The sequence below is a fragment of the Dasypus novemcinctus genome, chromosome 18, assembly GCF_030445035.2.
Source record: "Dasypus novemcinctus isolate mDasNov1 chromosome 18, mDasNov1.1.hap2, whole genome shotgun sequence".
Taxonomy (NCBI): domain Eukaryota; kingdom Metazoa; phylum Chordata; class Mammalia; order Cingulata; family Dasypodidae; genus Dasypus; species Dasypus novemcinctus.
Window position 1 is genome coordinate 21621772 of NC_080690.1, and position 6260 is coordinate 21628031.

Consider the following 6260-nt stretch of genomic DNA (forward strand, 5'->3'; position numbering starts at 1 on the left):
AACCTGGGTCCTCGTATATGGGAAGCCAGCACTAAACCACTAAGCCACATTGGCAACCCTGAGTTGATTTTTTTGTTTGTTTTGATTGTTTTTTTCAGGAGGCACCAGGGGTCAAACCCAGAAACTCCCATGTGGAAAGTGGGTGCTCAATCACTAGAGCCACATCCACTTCCCAAAATAGCACTTTGAAATATGTATACAACTAATAGTATGATTTTTGAAAAGTTACAGAAGTGCAATATATCACAGAATTGGGGATTTTTTTTACGATAAGCAGAGAAAATATAATCAAAGATATTGAATATTTGATTAGTATGAATAATAAATTTTATTTAATGCACAATAAATGGAACAGTGCAAACAACAGCAAAATATACCTTTTCCTATGCACTTAAGCAAATGTAGGAGCAAGAGGGGGAATGAGAAAGAGGAAATCACAGTCATCCTGTCATAGGCAGTGCTAAGCAGGGAAGAAAGGAGGTGAAGAGAAGGGGACAGATGTGGACTTGTTCTGATGATGGAACATAGGCTATGCAGATGGGATTGATATGGGGTGGAGGGAAAGAGAGAAGAAAAGAAATGTGGCAAAGCTGTCCCAGAATCCCTGTCTGGTAGATTCCTTGTACAGGGAAAGCAGGAGCCAGACGAGGAGCAGGTTCCTGGGAAGAACTGAGAGTTCCGTGTTGGCATGTAGACATTCCCACACACACCACAGAACCTCTCACTGATGACCTGCCCAAGGTTCCAGTTGCTGGTGTGTTCTAGATGGAATTCTGGGGAGTTCTGTGTGGTTTGTTGTGGTTGACATATCCACAGTCACCAGGCAGAGCCCTGTGGGTGGCTACAGTGCCACAGAAGGGCTGCAAACCTCTCTGGAGCCTGTTTTGGGCTGATCCTTGAGTTGCTGCAAGAGGTGGTGATGGAGCTGCTGCCAAATGACATGAGTCTAAGCCTCACATTCCATAGTCTCTACCTGTCATCGGCTTACTGGTGGGTCCCTTGTTGTTGTTCAGACGTGTCTGGTCTGTTAGAAGCCAGATTTATATACGATGAGAAAAGCAACTTGCTGATACCCTGGCTGCACTGATTGAAGAGAAATGCCAGCTTCTTGATAAGAACAGTTTTCTCACAGGGTTTTGCAGAGACGATGCAATCTTTAGATGCCAGGCTAGAGAAAGAGACTTTAAAAATACCCAGCTTGTAGTTCCCTACAGAAAGGCCAAGAGAGTGAAAGTGGTGCTGATGAGATTAACTTCACTGGCCCAAAAACTAAAGGGAGAACCAAATGGTCCAAACTAGAAGGTGATAATGGAGATGCTGAATACACTGAAGTCTCTCAAAGGGGTGTGACCACTGTTTTCCTTCCAATTTCTTCTATCTGGAATGAGAATATCCATCTTATGAACATCCTACCATTGAATATTGGGAGAGGATAACTCGTTTTCTAGGTTTTACAGGTCTTGAATCAGACAGAGGAATTTTGCAGGATGACCACACTTACAACCGATTTTGATGAAACTTTATATTTAGCATTATTACTGAAATGACTTAAGATTTGGGGAATGTTGTAATAGAATGAATGTGTTTTTTTTAAGGAGGTACTGGGGATTGAACCTGGTACCTTGTACATGGGAAACAGGAACTCAAGCCAATTAGCTACACCTGAATGTATTTTGCATTTGGGAAGAACATGTCTTGGTGGTCCAGAAGGTGGACTGTGGTGGACTGAATTATGTACACCAATTTGGACATGGTCTTGGTCCACATTCTGGTGAGTATAGACCAATTGTAAATAAGATTGCTTCAAAATGTTACTTCAGTTAAGATATGGCCCAACTGAATCAGACCAGGCTTAAATATGGATTACTGAAGTCCTTGTAAGCAAAGGAAATTGAACACGGAAGAAGACATGGGGAAGAGCCAGATGTTGGTGTTACTGGATTTTGTCTAGGTTCTTGACTATGCTGCAGAAATGAATTTCAAGAGCACTTTGGGTGAGTTAGGCCAGTAATTTATTCAGGCAGAGAGGGATGAGAAATGGGAGAAAATAACAGATCACGGGTTCCAGATAGGGAGGAAGGGGCTGAAAAGTGATAAAGCAGGCTGATTTACAGACTACAATTCCCCATTATAGACTATAAATGCCCAGATTTTACTTGTGTGGCCACATGGCAGAGGAAAAATGGCGAGAGCAGGGCACAGAGGGCAGGAATGGGTCCACAGGTGAGAGAGCGAGCTCAGGCTTCACACCTGCTTTTTGAACTATTATCCGCACACACACACACACACACACCCCTTTGCTAATGGCAGGGAAGGAGTTCCAGCTGTTTACCATTTTGATTGATTATCTCTCCTATCAATCTCCCATGAGGGCCCAATTATAAAGTCCTTGGGGAATATCCCTTCCTTCTCCTGGATTTCGGTGGAAGTTTTTTTCTGAGTGGCAGAATCTTGGGGAGCATCTTTCAGCAGCCATCTTGGGGTTATTGATGTCCACGTGGACTTCTTGTCAGCTTCCAGATCTGTTTATTAATTCCCTATCTTACTAGCCCCCTTCATTAGAAGTCAACTGAACTTAGAAGAGAAAGGAGAAGATGCTGTCATGTGCACTGCCATGTGATAGAAAAGCCAAAGGACCCCAAAGATTGCTAGTCAGCCAGAAGATACTGATCCAGGGAGGAAGCAACCCTTCTAGCATCTGAAACTGTGAGCCAATAAATTCCTGTCCATTGTATAATATTTGTTTTAGCAGCCAAGAAACTAAAACAGACCATATCAGTGATGCCAAGTGGGTATTATTTTGAATCAGAAAGTGCTTTTTCTTTCTTTCTTTTTTTCCAGTGAAGAGTTTTCAGCAGGTGTAGAACAGTCTGAGGAAGCAGAGGGTGAACCACAGCAAGACAGCCTGCGTCTGGCATCTGATTTAGTTTGACTGTTTCCTGGCCAGGAGAACTTGGAGCCAAGAATAAAAAGCACAGGCTGCAGAGGTGACAGCTTCCTACTTTGGGTTTCCTGCTCTTTCCACCCCAAGGGTTCACTCCACAGCCTGACAGATGTGGAAAGGGACCATAGCCAAGAATTCATGTCAGGCACACATAGCATGGAGAGATTTTTTTGGATTGTTTTTGAAAAACCCTAGAAAAATTGCTTCCCCACCCTTGCCATGATCAGGCAAGGGGAGGGGATAATTTATTAAGTGTGAATCAGACAGGGCCAGCTCTCCTGGTCGACTGAAATAGGCTTGAAAAATAATTTGTGGTTGTCAAATTCTAAATTAAATGATTCAAATACTACTGCAGCTGATTAAAGGACTTGATTCAATTTCCTCTTGACCACATGCTCATCTGTGAGGGGAGGAGAGATACTGTTTCTGGAAAAAATGCAATATTCCAAGATTGCCGATCTAATCTGTTTATTAAATATGGACCTTTTTTGGGGGATGAAAGGTGAGACTATAGAGGGAGGAGGAAATTACTTACTATTTGTTTAACTATGAAAAAGCCTACTTCTTTCAGGCATCTGGATAGGAGCCTGGGAAATTTAAGAACTTATAAATAAAATCTAGTAGACCCAACATGGCCTGTGCTAAGCTCCATGTCAGCAAAACAAACAAACAAACAAACAAAAACCTAAGCAAGTTTCTATTCCTGTAAATGCCTGGCTAGCCCAGAAGACCAAATTTAAATACAGCCAGATCTTTATCAATTATGCCAGCTAGCTTCCTCAGTTCTAATCAACTACCTGCACTACACTAACCAATAGAAAGTCTCTCCCAATGTACTTGCCTATTCTGCCTGTAAAAATCTGTTCTCTTTTTTCAGCAGACTTCCTTTCCCTCTCTACCTTGTAGTGATTGGAGACTCCCCAATTTTTGAATTCGTTACTGAGCAAATGCAGATTTTTTTTTAACCCAATACACTTCAAAAAGGCTAATTTCTGAGATATCAGGGTTTCAAAGAGAGAAAGTTTATTGCTTGTGCATAGCAAGATCAGATGGGGAGCGGATGTGGCTCAAGTGATTGAGTGCCTGCTTGCCACATACGAGGTTTCTGGCTTGTCCCCGGCTCGTCCCCAGCTCATTCTACAGCCCTGGTACCATTAAAAAAAAATTCAGATGGCCTATTGTCTCCCAAAACTGCAGTTATTCTTTTTTTAAAAAAAGATTTATTTTATTTATTTCTCTCTCCTTCCCCCTGTTATCTGCTCTCTGTGTCCATTCGTCTGCTCTCTGTGTCCATTCGCTGTGTGTTCTTCTGCGTCTGCTTGCATTATCCTGGCGGCACTGGGAAACTGTGTCTCTCTTTTGCTGTGTCATCTTGCTGCGTCAGCTTTCCATGTGTACAGCGCCACTGCTGGGCGGGCTGCGCTGTTTTCACGCGGGGCAGCTCTCCTTGCGGGGAGCACTCCTTGTGTGTGGGGCACCCCTATGCAGGGTCACCCCTACATGGCAGGGCACTCCTTGCATGGCAGCACTGCATGTGGGCCAACTTATCACATGGGTCAGGAGGCCCTGGGGATCGAACCCTGGACCCTCCATATGGTAGAGGGACACTCTAGCAGTTGAACCATGTCCACTTCCCTGATAGTTTTATAGTATCTAAGGACAGGCAGTTTTATGCTGATGAGTAATTAGAATAGGTTAGTTCTGAGCTGACTCAGGTTCCTTCCTTAGTAAACATTAAAGGGCTGTCTAGTGATCATAAGACTTCAAAGTTATAAAACAGGATAGGGGTGGGTACAAAACAGGGGCCAGTCTCAAGGTTTTTACAATCAGAAGACACAGGTTATATCGTTTTACAACTATTATCAGAGAACAGGGCATCTGAATTCTAGTTCAGCAAGTTTCAGTAATTTCAGACATTTACTTTTGGCTATTCTACAATAAATATTCTAGGAAGTAAAAAGGCATTTATATAATGATTTAGTAATCAAAATCATTTGTTAATTCTTAACCCTTGGTTACAAATTGATTCAATAAAACTCTCTGAGATCAAACCAAATTTTGTTCAAGTTTTTATTTAACAGAACCCTTATAAGACCTCTAAATAACAAAGGTCAACAAATGAAATGCAAGCATGAGTAAATAGAAAAAATAATGACTCTAGGACCACAGCAGGCAGTCTCATCATGGTGCCTGCATCACCCGTGGCACCTGCTCAAGAGAGAGCCTCGTGTGCGCCCATTAGTGCCCTCTCTCCTTAGCCCCAGCTGATTGGACCATGAGGGAACCATGAGCCAAGGTAGCCAATCCAGAAATCCATGAGGCACTCTGGATTGGGTATATGAATGTAGAACCCCAGTGCTGAGGCAGCTCAAGCAGTCACCTTCAGGTACAAGCAGAAATCATGAGGAAACAGAAGCCAGGAGATGGGAAAATGACACTCGGAGTGAAGGAGAGGAAAGGGAGTGTTGGTCGGGAGAGGAAGAGAGCAAGTACAGAGAGGGACTATGTGTCCCTGGGGGAGAGATGGCGAAACCAGCGGGTCCCTAGAGTGCCTCTTACTCCCAGCTGCTTTCTGTTCCTGAAATCAAGCTCACCCCTTCTTTTTATTTATTTATTTATTCTTTTTTAATTGTATTTTTTTTGAAGATACATAGATCACAAACAAATGTTACATTAAAAAATATAAGAGGTTCCCACATACCCCACAGCCCACACTCCCACTCCTCCCACGTCAACAACCTCTTTCATCATTGAAGCTCACCCCTTCTTAACCTGATCTGAACAGGACTCAAAGAGCCCCGACATCCATCAACAGATGAATGGATAAACAAGACGTGGTACATACGCACAAGGGAATAGTACGCGGCCGTAAGACAGAAGGAAGGTAAGAGACCTCCTGCAACGTGAAAGAACCTTAAAAACATTGTGCTCAGAGAACTAACCTAGGCACGTAAGGGCAAACATTGTATGATATCACTTGTAAGAGATGATTAGAAACAGCAGATTCACAGAAATAGAGAGTAGGTTAGAGGTTAGTGAGGAGTTTGGATGTTAATGTAAAAAAAGAGAGCACAGGCAGACATAAGACCCAACCGAAGTTTTGCAGCATTAAAGAACAGAGTGAAGTTCACCGCATGAAACAAACAGCTTTCTGAGAGTGACTCACCTAATCCCAAAGGGCTGTGATGAGCCCAAACCTAGATGGCCCCTCTGGTAATCAGACGTCTCTCAATGAACTAAACGGAGGTGGACTTCACCTCTGTCCCAGCCCCGGACCCAGAAATCTAGCTGGGTCAGCTACCCCCACTCAAATATT

The 6260-nt window shown here is 43.1% G+C and overlaps 1 long non-coding RNA gene across 1 annotated transcript; it reads left to right on the top strand.

The window, feature by feature from the left end:
* The first annotated feature begins 1902 nt into the window (after positions 1-1902).
* Positions 1903-6028, top strand: LOC131274314 (uncharacterized). The gene is made up of 3 exons (XR_009181534.1): positions 1903-2706; positions 2842-2987; positions 5730-6028. It is a non-coding gene; the product is annotated as an uncharacterized lncRNA (long non-coding RNA).
* Positions 6029-6260: the final 232 nt, after the last annotated feature.